General features: G+C 48.3%; 1 long non-coding RNA gene across 2 annotated transcripts; it reads left to right on the forward strand.

Annotated features, from left to right (window-relative positions):
* Positions 1 to 8,514: 8,514 nt before the first annotated feature.
* On the forward strand, positions 8,515 to 17,161 carry LOC310838219. 2 transcript variants are annotated; one of them, XR_014560819.1, is made up of 5 exons: positions 8,543 to 8,746; positions 10,038 to 10,139; positions 11,313 to 11,408; positions 15,341 to 16,363; positions 16,426 to 17,161. It is a non-coding gene; the product is annotated as an uncharacterized lncRNA (long non-coding RNA). The 2 variants fall into 2 exon arrangements; XR_014560818.1 differs by having other exon boundaries at positions 8,515 to 10,139.
* The last annotated feature ends 1,737 nt before the right edge of the window (positions 17,162 to 18,898 follow it).

Genomic DNA, 18,898 nt, shown 5'->3' on the forward strand with positions numbered 1-18,898 from the left:
AGGAAATAAGCAAAGGAAGAAAGTTATGTAAAGGCTTAATCTGTTTTTCCCCCCCTTTTTAAATGATTGTATTTTTTCTGTCTTTTTTCTTTTTCTTTTTTATTTTTTATTTTTGTAATTCTTCAAAATTCTGAATAAATATTATTTTTAAAAAAAGATTGTGGAAGTCAAATGTACAATGATTCAAAAGCAGATCAATCAGGTTGCCGCCACCCCAGGCTCACTTACCTGGGAGTAAGTCCAATCAAAGTCCACAGAACTTAGAGTGAGTAGATGTTTGGAACATTGCATTCTTCAGTGGAAACCATTTTTCGGCTAACAAATGTCTACATTATATTGAATGTGAAGCATTTATTGCTTTTCTCCTAGCTCACTTATGGTTTTGTCAACCATATTCTGAGTGATAACACCCAGTTCTCCTCTTCCTACTGAATGAGCCCCAAGGAAACTTCACAATACATGGGGATAGTTCAGTTGCTCCTGCATTTCAGGTGAATATGGGTTGGTCTATTTGCTCCAGATAATGATGGTGGAGATAACTTTGCGAGAACCATGAAGGTAGCTTTCATTGAGAATGGCATCTGTGTAGCCTTCACATACAAGATTCCAATAGTATATTCTGTTAACGTTCGTATTCTAAGAAGAGCACTCAATGATTTACGAGCACACATTAAGGCATCTCAAGGCATCCCATGACTTGTTTTTGTGGTTTTGTTATGTTTTGCTTTAAATCATCTTAATAAGAAACAAACAACAATTAATTAAATGAGGTAAAGGTAAAGGACACCTGGACGGTTAAGTCCAGTCACAAAGCGACTGTGGGGCTGCAGTGCTCATCTTGCTTTCCGGCTGAGGGAGCCAGCGTTTGCCCACAGACATCTTTCCGGGTCATGTGGCCAGCATGACTAAACCACTTCTGTCACAAGGGAACACCGTGACAGAAGCCAGAGAGCACGGAAACACCGTTTACCTTCCTGCCACAGTGGTACCTATTTATCTACTTGCACTGCTGTGCTTTCAAACTGCTAGGTTGGCAGGAGCTGGGACAGAGCAATAGGAGCTCAACCTGTTGTGCGTATTTGAACCACCAACCTTCCGATCAGCAAGCCCAAGAGGCTCCGTGGTTTAGACCACAATGCCACCCGCTGTGAATAGATAAATAACACCAAACAAATGATTAAATGAACAGCAGAACTGGAAACCAGAAACCAGAAACAGCTAGATAAAAATAGCATGTGAAAATAACTCAGCCTCTCTACATACCACAAAAGAAAAACCTGGGTCAATGGGAAAAAATTCCATTTAAACTGCCAAAATAGCAGGTACCAACTGAATGGAGAGAAGGTGCCACTTTCTCACTGTAGCCAATCAGTTGACTTCCAAGGAAAGAAACACCCAGAAAAGGACCTCTGGTGACATGGCTGCCCAAGCCCTTTTGCCACCTGAGGAAGAACAAAAATGTCACCTGTCAGGGTTTCAGGGACAGAGAGCGAGGGGGAGGGGTCCCAGGGCGACGAGGAAGAGGACGACGACGACCCGAGGTTGTCAGTGAGTCCGTCAAGTGAATCCGAGGATTCCCAAAAGGGAGCCCCCCTGGTCAGGCCAAGGGGCAGTAGAGAGGGAGGCAGTCAGAAGCAGGGGAACGAAGGGGGAATCCCCAGTGGGGGCTGGAGATCGGGACCGGCCTCTCCGTCGGAACGGAGTGAAGGGGGTGGAGTTGCCAGTGTGTCAGAAAGAGCAGAACAGGGAGCAGAGAGGGGAAGGAGTTCGGAGCAAGACGTCCTGCCGGAAGGGGAGGAGTGTAGTACCGAGAGTAGCGTAACGGTCGAAAGGAAGGTCAGAGGCAACGTACGCGCACCAAGTTCAAATGTGGAGGCGCGCGGAAATGAGGAGAGCCCTGAGGAGGAGCCTGGTCCCAAAGCACGAAGGAGGGGGGAGCAGGCGGCAGAAGACTCAGCCTCGGGGGAGTCCCGGAGGGAGGGAGCACAGGGGGGCAGGAAGACCCTGCGGAAAAGGAAAGAGAGGAAAAGGTGGAGCAGTACAAGCCTCTTAAGCTGGTGCAGGGGCGGGACTGACTCAGAGGGGACTTCTAACATCTAAGGGTAACAGATGCTGAGCCACGGAGCTTGGATGTAACGACAACAATGTTCTTCAATAAAACCTTTTGTATATAACTTGGACTGGATTTTGGTCTCTTGTGAGCTGGGACCTCGGGTGGCTCTGACAGTAAGTCCCCTCCCAAAGAACGCAAATTTTTTTTTGCAAAGCTCACAAACGGTGACAGCCATGAGTGCAGAGGATCAGCTGACAGCACTGCGAACTACAGTTTCCGAACTCACCGCTGCAGTCCTTGCGTCTCAGAAGAAGCATGACGAAATGGAGAAGCGCTGCCAAGACCTGCAAACAAGGTGGGAGCGTGCAAGCAGGGAAGGGTTCCCAGGGTCCAGATCAGAGGGAATTGGACTTGGAAGGCGGGGGGGGGCAGCCTAGTCACCCACTTCGATGGGAACCTGAAGCACTACCCCAGTTTCAGAGCAGACGTTTTGTATGCATTGCACTTGCTTCGTCATGACTTTAAAGATGAGGAGGAGAAAGTGGGGTTTATTGTTTCTCACTTGCATGGGCCGGCCAGAGACTGGTTGCGCAATTTGTGGCGTGAAGATGGCCCTGCCCGCCGCGATTCTGATGAATTCATTAAAGCGATGGATGCCTGCTTCCAGTCAACCGTAGATTTGGATCTTGCACGCAGGGAGATATTTGGACTGCGGCAAGGCAAAGCCACTGTGCGTCAGTACCATTCCAGATTTTTTGCTTTACTGACTGCGTTACGCTGGGAGAAAGACTGCACACCTGTGAGGGATTTGTTCTGGGAGGGTCTCAGCGGTCCCATAAAGGACGAACTTGCCAGGGGAGACAGACCTCAGACCCTGGAGGAGGTGGTGCAGAGGGCTCTGGCGATTGGGATACGTCACGAGGGACGTCCTTGGCACAATGAGGAAGAACGTCAGGTGCGTCCACAAGCGAGGACGTCTTCTTTCATCCCCAGGGAGTTCAGTCAGTCACATCCCTCGCCGCTGGGGAGGCAGGGGGAGGAGCCGATGGAACTTGGTGGTGCTAAGGCTCAAGCAACAGCCAGAGCCCCAGTTTCCGGTGCAGTAAAGGCGAAGCCTCCTAGAGGGACCAGGAAGTGTTACATCTGCGACAGTGCACTGCACATGGCGAAAGAGTGCCCCCAGAGGCTCCAGAAACACACTGCAGCTTTAGCGACGGTAGCTGCAGAAGTGATCCAGGAAGAGGAACCTCAGGGAAACGACTATGCCTGGCTGGAAGCAGAATTGCTGGGGCTCAGCCAGGCGAATCTGTAGAACAGTCCCCAGCGTCTTTGCAACCCACAGACCCTTTACCACCCAAGCCAGCGGTGCAGCTCACTGCAACACTTCAGTTGCCAAATGGGACCACCCTAGAAGTGCCCCTCACGATCGATTCGGGGAGCAACGCCAATTTCGTGGGGATGCAATTCGTCAAGCAGCATCGCATAGCGCTTCTGCCCGCCACAACGCCTCTGAACGTAGTCACGGTGGATGGCAGGAAATTGCTAGGAGGGCAAGTTGTGCAACAGACACCTCCCATGGTGATGCGGATTGGAGATCACCGAGAAGTCATTAGCTTCAATGTCACCCACCTGTCTGACACGCCTATAGTATTGGGCATGAGTTGGCTGGAGAGACACAGTCCTGCTGTAGCGTGGTACCAACGCCAGATCACCTTTTGTTCATCGTACTGTGCTCAAAATTGCATCCAGTCCTGCCAGGAGGAGGGGGCTGAGCAGCAGCTGCGACTTGGCATGGTGCAGGCAGTACCTAGCAAGTACGAAGGGTTCCTGGAGGTTTTCTGCGAGAAGGAAGCTGACCAGTTGCCGCCCCACAGACCTTATGATTGTGCCATCGATCTGGTGCCGGGGGCACAGTTGCCGACTGCAAAGCTGTATTCCATGTCTGAGGACGAAATGCAAGAGCTCAGGGAGTTCATAGAGCACAATTTGAAGCGTGGATTCATCCGGGAATCGAAAGCAGTGGGGGGCAGTCCTGTGTTCTTTGTGAAGAAGAAGGACACGCCCCAAAAGAGACTCATTGTGGACTATAGAACCATAAACAGTATGACCAAACCCAAGGCCTTCCCCATGCCTAAGATTGATGATCTCCTAGCAACCGTGAGGAAGGGGAAGATCTTCACCAAATTGGATCTGCGTGGAGCGTATAACCTCATACGCATCCGGGAGGGCGATGAGTGGAAAACGGCCATGTTCACGCCTCTGGGCACGTATGAATACAGAGTTATGCCGTTTGGTCTCCAAAATGGATCTCACGTCTTCCAAGCCTTTATGCATCACGTGCTAGCGGGACTCCTCTACAAGAAATGTGTGTGTTTCCTCGACGACATCGTGATCTTTTCAGAGACGGAAGAGGCCCACGAGAGGGACGTAAAGGAAGTCCTGCAAAGACTACGGGAGAACAGGCTCTACGCCAAGTTAGAGAAGTGCCAGTTTGATGTGACGGAGGTGGATTTCCTGGGCTACAAGCTGTCCGACAAGGGGCTGGCCATGGACAGCGTCAAGGTCCGCGCGGTGTTGGACTGGAAGAGCCCACGCAATCGGAAGGAAGTCCAGAGATTCGTCGGCTTCGCCAACTTCTACCGCAAATTCATCAGAGGTTTTGCAAAGGAGACGGCAGCGATCACGGACACTCTGAGTTCCAAGAAGAAGAGGTTCGTGTGGACGGAACAGGCGGAGCGCTCTTTTCGGAAGCTTAAAAGCCTTTTCGCATCCGAGGAGCAGCTGCTGCACGTGAATCCAGGCAGGCCCATGCGAGTAGAGACCGACGCGTCAGACAGGGCGGTTGGAGCCGTGCTCCTGCAAGAAGATCCACATGGGAACTGGAGACCCGGTGCCTTTTACTCCCGAAAGCTCAGCAAGGCGGAGCAAAACTACACCATATGGGACAGAGAGCTGTTGGCCATTCACGCAGCGTTCAAAGCGTGGCGACACTTCCTCATAGGAGCCAAGCACACAGTACAGGTCCACACGGATCACAAGAACCTAGAGTATTGGCGCACGGCGAAGCTCCAAAGCCAGAGACACATGCGCTGGGCGGAATTCTTCGCGGATTTCGACTTTCGGATAGAGTACATCCCCGGAGATTCCAACGTTATAGCCGATGCGCTATCCAGGAAACCGCAATATCTCGATGAAGCGACACCAGTAGCAGCCAGGCACATTTTCGCACCGCAGGCGTGGTCGTGCGCTGCCATCACAGTAGATCTGGACGCGGTGCGACGCGCGTTGCAAGTGGATCAGTTCGCACAGTCCAAAATGGAGGAGTTGCGCAGAGGTGTGCAGAGTGGCGAAGATTTCCAACTACGCGACGGGCTGCTAACTCGCAAAGGTGCCCTCTACGTGCCAAGCGACGAGCTTCGCGCAAAGGTTCTGCAGCAGTTGCACGACGCCCCCAGTGCGGGCCACTTCGGCAAGGAGAAGACAATAGAACTGGTGGCAAGGGACTTTTGGTGGCCTCGGATGCGTGGAGAGGTAGCGGATTACGTCGCCAGGTGTGACACTTGTCAAAGGTCCAAGCCAGTACACCAGAAGCCAGCGGGGCTGTTGGAACCGCTGGAAACGCCACAGCAACCGTGGGAGAGGGTAGCCCTGGACTTCGTTACTGACCTGCCCAGCTCCAGAGGGAAGACGGCGGTACTGGTGGTTGTGGACCTGTTCACCAAGATGGCGCACTTCATTCCGTGCGCAAAGGTGGCGACGGCGGAACAGACTGCCAAACTCTTCATTGATCACGTGTTCAAGGTGCATGGGCTGCCGCAGTCCATCCTGTCCGACAGGGGGCGCCAGTTTGTTTCCAATTTTTGGCAGAAGCTTTTAGGTATCCTGAACGTCAAGATCAACCGTACGTCAGCGAGACACCCACAGACCAACGGCCAAGCTGAGAGGGTCAACGCGATCATGCAGCAGTACCTGAGATGTTACGCCAATCAGCGACCCGCAGCTTGGGTGGACTACCTGCCGATGGCAGAGTTTGCCTATAACAACACGAAGCACGCGTCCACGGGGGTGACGCCGTTCTTCGCGAACAACGGTCGGCATCCCAGAACCTTCCCGGGGTTCGGGGCACCGAGAGAGGGGGTGCCGCAAGAAGTCGACCAGTTTGCAGCGGAGCTGCAGGAGGTGCACGAAAAGTTGCGGAGACATTTGGAGCTGGCCAAGCAAGCATATAAGGTGCAGGCAGACAAAAACAGGAGAGCGGGGGAGGAGATCCAGGTGGGGGACTGGGTGTGGTTAGCCGCCCAAGCGATGCCAGCCAAGTCGTTGGCCAAGAAGAAGCTAGGGCACAGGCAGTTAGGGCCGTACCAGGTGGAGGCTAAGATCAACCCTGTAGCCTTTCGACTAGCCCTCCCCGAAGGTTCCAGAGTGCATCCGGTATTTCATAGGTCGGTGCTCACCCCCTACAAGGCACCGCACAGGTTTCAGGAGTCTGAAACAGTCCCGCAACTACACACTAAGTCACAGGAGAGGGAGAGGGCGCCTAGGGCCGAACCACTCAACGAGGTCACAGAAATCCTGGACTCGAGATGGGGGGAAGAGGGGGTAGAATACTTTCTAGCCACAGAGGGCACTCCAGCCAGTGCCAACGGTTGGGTGCCGGGCTACGCTTTAGACGAACCTCTTCTAAAAGACGAGTTCCATGCCCTTTTCCCGCATAGACCCATGCCAGCCGAGTACTTTGATGACTGGCTCTTTACGCCCACACTCCCAGACAGTACTTTCCGGGATTTTTCTTCAGCCGAGGAGAGAACGCCAGAATCTAGCCCGCCCAGGGGATCGTGCTCAGGGGTGGACACAGAACCCTCTTATTGGTGGGACGAGCAACCAGAGGAGGACTGGCGCAGGAAATGGCTGACGGGACCTTGGCCGGCAGCACCAGACGAGGTACCAATGGAAGAGGGAGAAGAGAACACTTTGGGTCAAGAACCCGAATTCGAACACTCATACACCGAACTGCAAGCAGAGGATATGGAGGTACACAACCTGTATCCTGCATCCACCTCCGAAGAGCTGCAGCTCCTACAACCTGCACCCGATGGGCGGGAGGGGGGAAGGGGGGGCTTCGAGGGGGGGATGGATGTCAGGGTTTCAGGGACAGAGAGCGAGGGGGAGGGGTCCCAGGGCGACGAGGAAGAGGACGACGACGACCCGAGGTTGTCAGTGAGTCCGTCAAGTGAATCCGAGGATTCCCAAAAGGGAGCCCCCCTGGTCAGGCCAAGGGGCAGTAGAGAGGGAGGCAGTCAGAAGCAGGGGAACGAAGGGGGAATCCCCAGTGGGGGCTGGAGATCGGGACCGGCCTCTCCGTCGGAACGGAGTGAAGGGGGTGGAGTTGCCAGTGTGTCAGAAAGAGCAGAACAGGGAGCAGAGAGGGGAAGGAGTTCGGAGCAAGACGTCCTGCCGGAAGGGGAGGAGTGTAGTACCGAGAGTAGCGTAACGGTCGAAAGGAAGGTCAGAGGCAACGTACGCGCGCCAAGTTCAAATGTGGAGGCGCGCGGAAATGAGGAGAGCCCTGAGGAGGAGCCTGGTCCCAAAGCACGAAGGAGGGGGGAGCAGGCGGCAGAAGACTCAGCCTCGGGGGAGTCCCGGAGGGAGGGAGCACAGGGGGGCAGGAAGACCCTGCGGAAAAGGAAAGAGAGGAAAAGGTGGAGCAGTACAAGCCTCTTAAGCTGGTGCAGGGGCGGGACTGACTCAGAGGGGACTTCTAACATCTAAGGGTAACAGATGCTGAGCCATGGAGCTTGGATGTAACAACAACAATGTTCTTCAATAAAACCTTTTGTATATAACTTGGACTGGATTTTGGTCTCTTGTGAGCTGGGACCTCGGGTGGCTCTGACATCACCCTTCCCACTCTGCTCTTAAAGTTAAAGTGCAAAATAGCAAGTTATTTTGGCACATAAGGCAGAAAATCCCACAAGAGTGTCTTTCTGGGAGTGAAAAATTAAACACAATTAAATTAAATTTGAAATTTGATGGAGTTTTATGATACTCAAGTCTCTTGCCTAAGGCAGCTGCCTCACTCCATCTAATGGTAGGGCCAGCCCTGTTCTCTGGGAAGAGGGATTGATTGTGAAATCATTCTGGGAATAGTAGCTTTGTGCAGGGTATAGGGGTCTCCTAACAACTCTCAGCAACCTTAACAAACTACACATTCCAGAATTCTTTGGAGGAAACCATGACTGTTTAAAGCAGGGTTTCCCAAATGTGGGTCTCCAGCTGTTTTTGGATTACAGTTCCCACCTCCCTGACCACTGGTCCTGCTAGCTAGGGGCGATGGGAGTTGTAGTGCAAAAACAGCTGGAGACCTCTGTTTGGGAAACCCTGGTTTAAAGTAATATGATATCCCTTTAAATTTTGTATAACTGAGCAAATTCGGTGAGAAATGTCAGAGGTTGGCTCGTCCCGAAAAGAGTTGAATTTAAGAATTGCATCACCACTTCCTGTGTGGGTACTTTCCTGACGTTTATAAGATTTTCAGAGCTTTGAGGAATCATTAGTTCCTTTTCTGGAGGGTGGTGCTCTTTAAGCGAATAAGTCAGATCAAATAGTTGATGAACATGGCGAATGAAAAGCAAAGGACAACTGGACCAGAGAGAGGAGAGTTACCCGCAATATCGCCTCGTGCTCAGGCTAAAGGTACGGATCAAAATATTCTAAATATTGCTTTTGGTTTTCAACCGATGTAGCTAGCTAGCCCTTTCTTTTAAGTTTCAGAAAAAAATATTTTGTAAATACATTAACAGAAAAACAAACATAAGGCACAGGGCAAGTACTTGACAGACAAGTGAGAAGTTGAAGGACAAATGAGGAGGAGAAGGGTCATGGCTGTTGTTTATTTTCAGCTGAGGTGAGCATAGAGCAAGTTACTTGTCCCAGAGGTAGCTAGCTATAGCAGCGGTTAGCAAAGTTTTTCACCAGTCCATTGTCCCGCAGACCTTGTGGGGGGCGGCCGGACTATATTTTGGAAGAAAAAAGAAGAAAAATGAATTCCTATGCCCCTCAAATAACCCAGAGATGCATTTTAAATAAAAGCACACATTCTACTCATGTAAAAGCATGCTGATTCCCGGACCGTCCGTGGGCCAGATTTAGAAGGTGATTGGGCTGGATCTGGCCCCTGGGCCACTGGAGGAAAGATGCATCCTGGTTGCGGGGGGGGGGGGAGGAAGGCAAATTACTGAGATTCCAAGAACTAGAAAATGAAACAAACTCAGAATAATTGTACAAAAGGGTCGCAGCTGGTGGGTAGGGACAGCAGCTCTTAAGGGACCTCTTTAGGACTTCTGTTGCCTGGTGTACAAAGCACACACTTGTTAGTCACAGCTCTGACTCATTGACTAAAAACACTAAAAGGGAGCAACTGTTTCATTTCACAGAAATTTCTTGGAAGGCGACCTTCATACATGCTTTCGTAACGTTCTTTTTAGGAGGTTCAGATGCTTTTTTTTTTTAAAGAAACGAAAGCTCACCGTCCGGGGATCCTGATGGCTGTGGGGTCTGTGGTCATTGATGGAGGAACAGGGGTGCGGAGGGAGCGGACCGCCCCCGGCACCAGTATTCCAGTAGGGTGCCATCGCGGCGGCCCCCCTGGACACACGCCAGGCAGCAGGTGCCATGCCCCCACAGGCAGCATGGCACACCCCCAAAACACGTGTCACGCCCTCACGGGTGGCCAGCCACGCCCCCGCCTGCTCTCCGCCCCCGGTAGCGGAGCATGCAGCTGCGCCACTGTCTGTAGTGGTCCCATGTACTATGACTTTAGGCTGCTTATTTCCGCTCAGTCACGAACCAGATGTGGACCGACTTCAACTTCAGATCAAGTTACACCACCATGTGCCCTTAGATCATGAAAGCTCTCAATTGGCTGCTAAAGGTTTCACGTACACTTTCTGTATTGTTGAGTTTCACACCATTTGGTTCTCCACAGATCCTTCTTCTTCCATGTTCTTCTGGCCTGGATTGGTTTTTGGGGTTTTGCTGGCAGCGAGTGTCGCTCTGAAGTGCATTTTGATCTTCATGATTTTGTCTGGTAATTGTACAGTTTCATCATGTAGTCTAAAAATAGGAGCCAGGGCTAAAACCCAAACACCAGCCTACTATGTACAAGAAGATTGAAGGCAGCCCTGTTTAGGGAAGTTTTAAAGGTTTTTAAGGTTTTTGTTTTGCTTTGGCATGGCTGTTCTTTTCTTTTTTAAAAAAAATTGGAAGTTCGAAAGAGCATAACTATATGTGCATCAAACATGGTGAGTCACAAAGAAAAAAGAGAAACAGAACCCGTGTACAGTGGAACCTCAGTTCATGAACTTAATCCATTCCTGAAGTCCGTTCTTAAACCAAATCCGTTCTTTAACTGAGGCGCACTTTCCTTAATGAGGCCTCCCGCTGCCGGTGCCCTTCCACCATTTGGCTTCCATTTGTAGACCAAGGTAAAGTTCGCTAACCGAAACACTACTTCCGGTTTTGCAGAGTTCATAAACCGAATAGTTCGTAAACAGGACTGTTCGTAAACCGAGGTACCATTGTATAAGGGAAAAGAAAGGGAGTGTTTGATGTTTTATTGTGTTTTTAATATTGGAAGCCACCTAGAGTGGCTGGGGAGGCCTGACCAGATGAGCGGGGTATAAGTAATAAATTATTATTATTATTATTATTATTATTATTATTATTATTATTATTATTATTTTCCTAGCCGATCCTCTCTATGTTCCTCTGTAGGTCTATGATTGGGGTTCCATACGCACCATACATTTACACAGGGCCTTTTTTTCAGCTAGAATTCGCTGGAACTCAGTTCTGGCACCTCTCAGGTGGGCTCCATCGCCCTTATAAGAGAACAAATGGAGGTGTTCATGGTGAATTCCAGCACCTCTTTTTCTAGAAAAATAGCACTGCACTCACAGCACCATACATTCAAAGCACAGCCGTCCACCACAAAGAATCTTGGGAATTGTAGTCTGTTGAGGGTGCTTGGGAATTGTATCTCTGTGGGTGGTAAACTATACAGTTCCCAGGGTTCCTTTTTGGGTGTGCATGCTTTGAATGTGCTTCAGAGTTCTGTTATGGGCACCACCTTAAATAAGAAGATGTATTTTGGATGATAGACAGACTGACATTCTATACATAAGAAGAGCTCTCTGCATGACGGCAAAATGGACGAAAGCCTTGCTCTGACACCAAGCTTTTTTTTTTGCTTTTTTTTAAGCTTCCAAGGTTCCTGCTGAGAAAACAAATCCACATGAGATCCAGAGTTGCCGGCAAAAATGCATCCCTTGCAGATCACCTAACAGCCACTTGACAGGTAACCCCCTGACCTTTTGGTACTTCAGATGCATCCATTATATCTAACTACTTTGGCACCAGATACAGAACTCAACTCCAGGTGCAGAAGTGACCCGGCTAAGGGCCCCTCCACATTTGGGAGTGGATAAAATGTTCATTTGAATTGGTAGTGTCTTAGAAACTCCCTCCACCCACAGCGAGCGCGATGCCAGGACATCTTTTGTCCCTTTCTGTTGACAGTCAGCTTTCAATGCAATATTTGATGGCACTGTTCACTGCGATGGTAACCAGCTTCTGAGTGTAGCGCCTACTCTCAGTTCTCTCCCACTCATCAAATGCAGATATAGGAAGGTATCAGTTCCGTGCCAGTTTAGCTCTGTGGACAATACCTGCACACACCCCAAGCCACTAGGGTCCCATCCTTCTGCAGACATAGGAGGATGTGTTTGAGTGTCAGTCTGGTCTGATAGCATAATTTGGCTTTTGTGGCTCAGACCGCGTCATGCAATATGACAGGCAGGCTTACTGTAGCTGCAGTTGATGCTCCTATAACTGTATGGATTAAAGAGCCCTTTTTTTAAAAAAAAAAAAGGCCATTGTTGTTTGCGATTGTTGCTTTCATATTATCATGGAGGAGCCGAATAATGTTTACAAATTTATCTGGGCAGCCCATTTTTAGAAGGACAGTCCACGGGGCATTATCATTTACAGTGTTGAAAGCCTTAGTCAGGTCAATAAACTCCATATACAGGGGTTGGTTTTGCTCTCTGCATTTTTCTTGAAGCTGTTGAGTAGTGAAAATCATGTCCACTGTCCCCCTAGAAGGCCAAAAACCATTTTGGGATTTAGGAAGGGTCACCTTGGATATTGTTACGAGACGGTTTGCTAAGATCCTTGCAAGAATTTTGCCAGCTGCAGCTAATAGAGAGATGCCTTAGTAGTTTCCACAATTAGTTCTGTCACCTTTTAAAAAGATATTGCTATTTTTGGCATCTCTAAAGTCTGCTGGGATTTCTTCTCTTTCCCATATTTTTTCAATGAGCTTGTGGAGTTGTTCTGTAAGTTCAATTCTTCCCACTTTGAAGATTTCAGCAGGTATCCCATCAGGTCCACTGGCTTTGTTGTTTTTCACTTGGTTAATAGCTGTACGCAACTCTCCCAGATTTGGAGATACAGCAAGCTCATCTCTAATTTGTTTTTGTGGAATTTGTGAGAGGCCCTTAGCAGCTACGGGGAAGTTGTGGTTAAGGAGATGTTGGTAATGTTCTTTCCAACACAGTGCAATAGCTTATTTATCTTTTAGAAGTGTGATACCGTCTGCTGAGCGTAGAGGGCATATGCCATGATTTATTGGCCCATAGATGGTCTTTGTGGCTTTAAAGAAACTCTGTGCATCATGAGTGTCGGCTAAGTGCTGGATCTCTTGAGCTTTTTTTAACCACCAGGTGTTTTTTAGTTCTCTGGTTCTTCTTGGAACCTCAGCCTGTTCAAAAGGAATAGACCAAACAGGAAGGGAGGAGGAGTAGCATTGTACATAAAGGATGTGTACACTTGTGATGAAATCTATGAACTGGAGCATGAAAAGCAGATTGAGAGTATATGGGTAAAATTGTAGGAGAGAGAAACGAGAGAAACGACAGTGATCTTACTGCGGGTGTCTGCTATAGACTGCCAAGCCAGACTGAAGATTACCAAACATTCAAAAAGGAGAGGAATAGTAGTCATGAGGGACTTCAGCTTCCCCAATATCTGTTGGGACTCAAAGTGTAAGGTCTGATGAATTCCCCCAGTGCATCATTGACAATTTCATTTCCCAGAAGGACCAACAAGGGGATCCTCTATTTTGGACCTGGTCCTCACCAATAGGGAGGAACTGATAGATGAAGTGGAAGTGCTTGGAAACTTGGGAGGAAGTGATGATGTTCTCCTGGGTTTCAGGATACTGAGGCAAGGGGAAATTGAGTGTAGTCGGACTCACACTCTGGACTTTAAGAAGGCCAATTTCTAAAAGCTGAAGGAGCTACGGGGTGTGATCCCGTGGTCAGAAATACCCAATGAGAAGGGAGTCCAAGAAAGATGGGAGTTTCTAAAAGGAGAAATATTGAAGGCCCAAATGCAGACAATACCAACAAAAGAAGAAATGTGGGAGGCATCCACACAAACCGGTGTGGCTGCATAAGGAGCTTACAGATGAGTTGAGAGTTAAGAAGGACATGTATAAGAAATGAAAAAAAGGGAAACCACAAAGGAGGAGTATACACAAGTAGCTAACAGTTGCAGAGGGAATGTCGGGCTGGCTAAAGCTCAGAATGAACTCAGGCTTGCAAGAGTGGTTAAAAATACAGTGGTACATGTATTACATACGCTTCAGGTTACATACGCTTCAGTTTACAGACTCCACTAACCCAGAAATAGTGCTTCAGGTTAAGAACTTTGCTTCAGGATGAGAACAGAAATCGTGCAGCGGCGGCGCAGTGGCAACAGGAGGCCCCATTAGTTAACGTAGACGGGGGCAATGAATTTAAATTGATGTAAAAGTCATTATGGTGTTTTACTTTTACTCCACCCACTTTTACTCAGTTCAGTTTGGGGGCAGAGGGAATCCACATGCCATAATAATTGCTTGTAAAAGTTAATCTGCATTCTGTTCCTCTGAGTATTCTCCTCCTCCTCCTCCTCCTCCTCCTCCTCCTCCTCCTCCTCCTCTTCTTCTTCTTCTTCTTCTTCTTCTTCTTCTTCTTCTTCTTCTTCTCTTCTATCCCACCCTGGGTTGCCCCAGCTACTCTAAGCGACTAGTGTGATAGTTAAGCTGCATATTCATATTCTATGTTGTTTTCACATATAATCATCATTTGAATATAATGCTGTTCTTTATGTCTCCCATCCCCAAGATTCACTTATGTATCAGGTGCCTTTGATTTTTATTTTTTGACACTACTGTGCTTATATCTTCTATAAACTGAGGACCCCTCTGAGATTGGTAGCTTTGTTTGTTTTTCCAGGGGTATTCAGCAACAAAACTTTTGTAAGTCAAACATTGAAAGCAAAATTGCATAGCCAATACTACCATGAGAACAATTAATCATGAACATGCAATAAAAAAGGAGGTCTGGAGGAGTTCTGATATGCATTAGTTGATCCTCTGCTTATTAAAAATAGTCTTTCCAAACATATTTTCTCTTGCCTGGTCGCCATCTTTTTACCCACTGGGGCAAATTAAAGAACCTCCTTTCTGATCTTTGGTTCTAGGGACTGAATAACATCATGGTCATCAAACCTTTATTGGCATCACATCCAAACATCTAAAACAAATCAGTACAGAATTACCACTTCCCCAGTGGCACAAAACATTTGCTAAAAGAAAGGAGGCAAAGCAGTCTATCGTCACACCTCTGGGTCTCCAGGGAGATCAGACGTCTGCAGTGTATTTCGACAACAAAAAACCAAATACAGTGGTACCTCTGGTTACGTACTTAATTCGTTCCAGAGGTCCGTTCTTAACCTGAAACTGTTCTCAACCTGAAGCACGACTTTAGCTAATGGGGCCTCCTGCTGCTGCCACACCACTGCCATGCGACTTCTGTCCTCATCCTGAAGCAAAGTTCTTAACCTGAGGTACTATTTCTGGGTTAGCGGAGTCTGTAACCTGAAGCGTATGTAACCTGAAGCATATGTAACCCGAGGTACCACTGTAGAGATATTTAGCCACTAACTTGGTGAGCTCCTGATCATTCCCCAGTAATAGAAAATGTATGACCTCGAACTCTGTTTTCCATTTGGGGATGTAGAGTTGATGTAGAAACTGCTGACGGAGATCAGCATATAGTTTAAATCAAGAACCATATGTGTAAGGGTTTCCACCAGGTGGTCTTCACATGGGCAAGTTTCTTCTCCTTCCACCCTGCCTGAGAACCTTCCCCAAATGCTGAGATCTCTTTTTCCTCTTCACAGCCAATTTGACTCTGGATCCAAGCACAGCTCATCCCCAGCTCTACGTATCAGAAGATCTGAAGAGTGTGAAATGGAGATACATGAAACAAAGTGTGAACAGTAGTGCTCTGAGATATGACTTGTTGAACAGCGTCCTAAGCCAGCAGGGCATCGACTCGGGGAAATTTTGCTGGGAAGTGGAAGTGGTGGAAGGGGGCAATTGGTGGGGTGTGGGAATCGTGAGGGAGTCTGCAAACAGAAATGGGGGAATTTTCCTTGCACCAGAGGGAGGGTACTGGGGGGTACAGCGTATTGATGGGCAGTACCAGTCAATTACTGCCAACCCTAGGACAAATTTGTCCTTGTGCCATCACCCAAGTAGGATCCGTGTTTCCCTGGACTACTCGGAGGGCCTGGTAGCATTTTTTGACGGTGATACTGATGCCCATCTCTTTACCTTTCCGAAAGTGAAATTCTCTGGGGAAAAGGTCCATGCATGGTTCTTGATTAAGGGATGGAATGGGGAGCTCACAGTCCATCCATGAGAGAAAGGAGCATCTTAATCAAGAGTTACCAGGCTGTGGTCCATGATCTTCATTCAGGTGGTCCATAGCATTTATCTGGATTTACAGTTGAAGTCGGCTGGCGGAACATCCACCACATCAAATAGTCCTGTTGATTATAGCTTCTTTTACTTCTTATACTGTACAGGCGGTGACTATTTTGGGCATGTCCAACTGATGCATGGTTGCCAACGTGTGAGTCCTTTTGGACCCAGAAGAGGGCAGAACAGGGGTGTAATGGGGGCAGGGTGGGGCAGAACAGGGGTGGGGTGTCATGGGATGGGACACACTTTGGGGGGGCAGGCCAAGAACAGAACCCCCAAGCGAAATGGTTGCTGTTTATGCTGTGTTGTATTGCGATATGAATTGTATAGACTTGCAATTGCCACAACGGGAAGAAAAAGTGGCCGGCCAAGACCCCTCAGCACTTTTCAAGGTGTCCTAAAATGATAGAACTGTAGAGTTGGAAATGACCCGAAAGGTCATTTAGTCCAACTCCCTGCAATGCAGAAATTGCAACTAAAACACCCACGACAGATGGAGGTTTACAAACCTCCAATGAAGGAGAGTCAACCACTTTTCAAGGACGTTTGTCCCACTGTCGAACTGCTCTTACTGTCCATGGGTGGTGGGGTGGGGAGTTTATGAACCACTGTCTTTACACTATCAGAGTCTCTCGACCCTGCTGTTCAAGGGCCTCAAACTGCTCTCTGGCTTTGTGGACGCTATACAGTGGTAGCTCAGGTTAAGTACTTAATTCATTCCGGAGGTCCGTTCTTAACCTGAAACTGTTCTTAACCTGAAGCACCACTTTAGCTAATGGGGCTAAAGGTTGTTACAGAGGTCAGCAAACTTTTTCAGCATATTTTGAAAAGAAAAAAAATATGAATGAATTCCTATGTCCCACAAAGAACCCAGAGATGCATTTTAAATAAAAACACACATTCTACTCATGTAAAAACACGCTGATTCCTGGACCATTCATGGGCCAGATTTAGAAGGCGATTGGGCCAGATCCGGCCCCCGGGCCTTAATTTGCCTACCCATGGTTTAGTGTGTACAGAGCCTGGAGTATATGGCCTGCAGGGCTCTCATACAGGAACGCCCATCATATCCCTAAACTGACATGACGGTAATTCCTTTACCAGGCATACCCAAATGCCGCAAAACAGCATGCAAGTTTTCAATTTCCCCAAGAACTCTTCATAAGATTTGTGATTTTCATCTCTGTTGTTTGCAACACCGTCTTGTTTTTAATAGGCACGCCTCTCTGAAACAATTTGTTTGCAGTCTATGAATTTATTGTATCCAAATAAAGGGGGGGAGGAAGGAAGCCTCGGTGTTGGCTGATGTTATGGACTCTGGTGTGGGAGTCGAGGCAGACATTCAAATGAGATTCTGTGGGGTTTTCCTGTTGCATCATTGACTGTTGGTAAGATGAAACACACAATGGCCAGGCTCCAGTTTTCCAAAATAGAAAATCCAGCTATTATCCACATCTGCCTACTTCTTTAGGAAAAACACATAGGTTTCTTGGTGGGTGGATTACAGAAATAAAGAATGGCCTTAATAATAATAATATTAATATTATTAATAATAATTCATTATTTATACCCCGCCCATCTGGCTGGGCTTCCCCAGCCACACTGGGTGGCTTCCAACAAAATATTAAAATACCATAATGCATCAAACATTAAAAGCTTCTCTAAACAGGTCTGCCTTCAGGTGTCTTCTGAAAGTCTGGTAGTTGTTCTCTTTGACATCTGGTGGGAGGGCGTTCCACAGGGCGGGTGCCACTACCGAGAAGGCCCTCTGCCTGGTTCCCTGTAACTTGGCTTCTCGCAGCGAGGGAACCACCAGAAGGCGCTCGGCACTGGAACAGTGTCCGGGTAGAACGATGGGGGTGGAGATGCTCCTTCAGGTATACAGGACTGAGGCTGTTTAGGGCTTTAAAGGTCAACACCAACACTTTGAATTGTGCTTGAAAAAATACTGGGTGCCAATATAGGTCTTTCAGGACCAGTGTTATGTGCTCTCGGCGGCCGCTCCCAGTCACCAGTCTAGCTGCCGCATTCTGGATTAGTTGTAGTTTCCGGGTCACCTTCAAAGGTAGCCCCACACAGAGCACATTGCAGTAGTCCAAGCAGGAGATAACCAGAGCATGCACCACTCTGGTGAGACAAAGGGAAAGAGATTGGACAAATTCATGGATAGCCATAGCTACGTTCTCTCCATGGTCAGAGGCATGAATGGCTGGGGATCACCAGGGCGAGTGGGGTTGCTCTCGGGTCCTGCTTGGGGCTTTCCCATCAGCATTTGGTCGGGATGCTGAAATAGATGGATTTTGGGGCTGATCCAACCAGGCTCTTCTTATGTTCTTGCTCTGGCAAGCGAATGGGGAGATAGCATCGTTTAGAGTTGGAAGGGACCCCAGGGGTCATCAAATCCAACTCCCTGCATTGCAGAAATCTTAGTTAAAGCATCCATGACAGGTGGCCATTGAACCTCTGCTTAAAAGACCTCTGAGGAAGGAGAGACCACCACCTCCTAAGGGAGACCGTTCCGCTGTCAAACAGCTTTTCCTGTCAGAAAGTTTTTCTGCATGTTTAATCGGAATCTCCTTTCTTGTACCTTGAAGCCATTGCTTCGGGTCCTACCCACCAAAGCAGGAGAAAACAATATTGCTCCATCTTCCATGTGACAGCCCTTAAGATACTTGAAGACGGCTATCCTATCTTCTCTCAGTCTCCTCTTTTCCAGGCTAAACATACCCAGCTCCTTCAAGCTTTCCCCGTAAGGCTTATGTAGTTTCCAGACCCTTGATCATCTTGGTTGCCCTCCTCTGCACACGTTCCTGCTTGTCAACATCCTTCTTAAATTGTGGTGCCCAGAATTGGACACAGCATTCCAGGTGTGGCCTGACCAAGGCAGAATAGAGTGGTACTATTACTTCACTTGATTGGGACATTATACTTCTGTGGATGCAGCCTAGAATAAGATAATAATAATAATAATA

This window comes from Podarcis gaigeae (genome assembly GCF_964106915.1).
Source record: "Podarcis gaigeae genome assembly, chromosome: 2".
Classification (NCBI taxonomy): Eukaryota; Metazoa; Chordata; class Lepidosauria; order Squamata; family Lacertidae; genus Podarcis; species Podarcis gaigeae.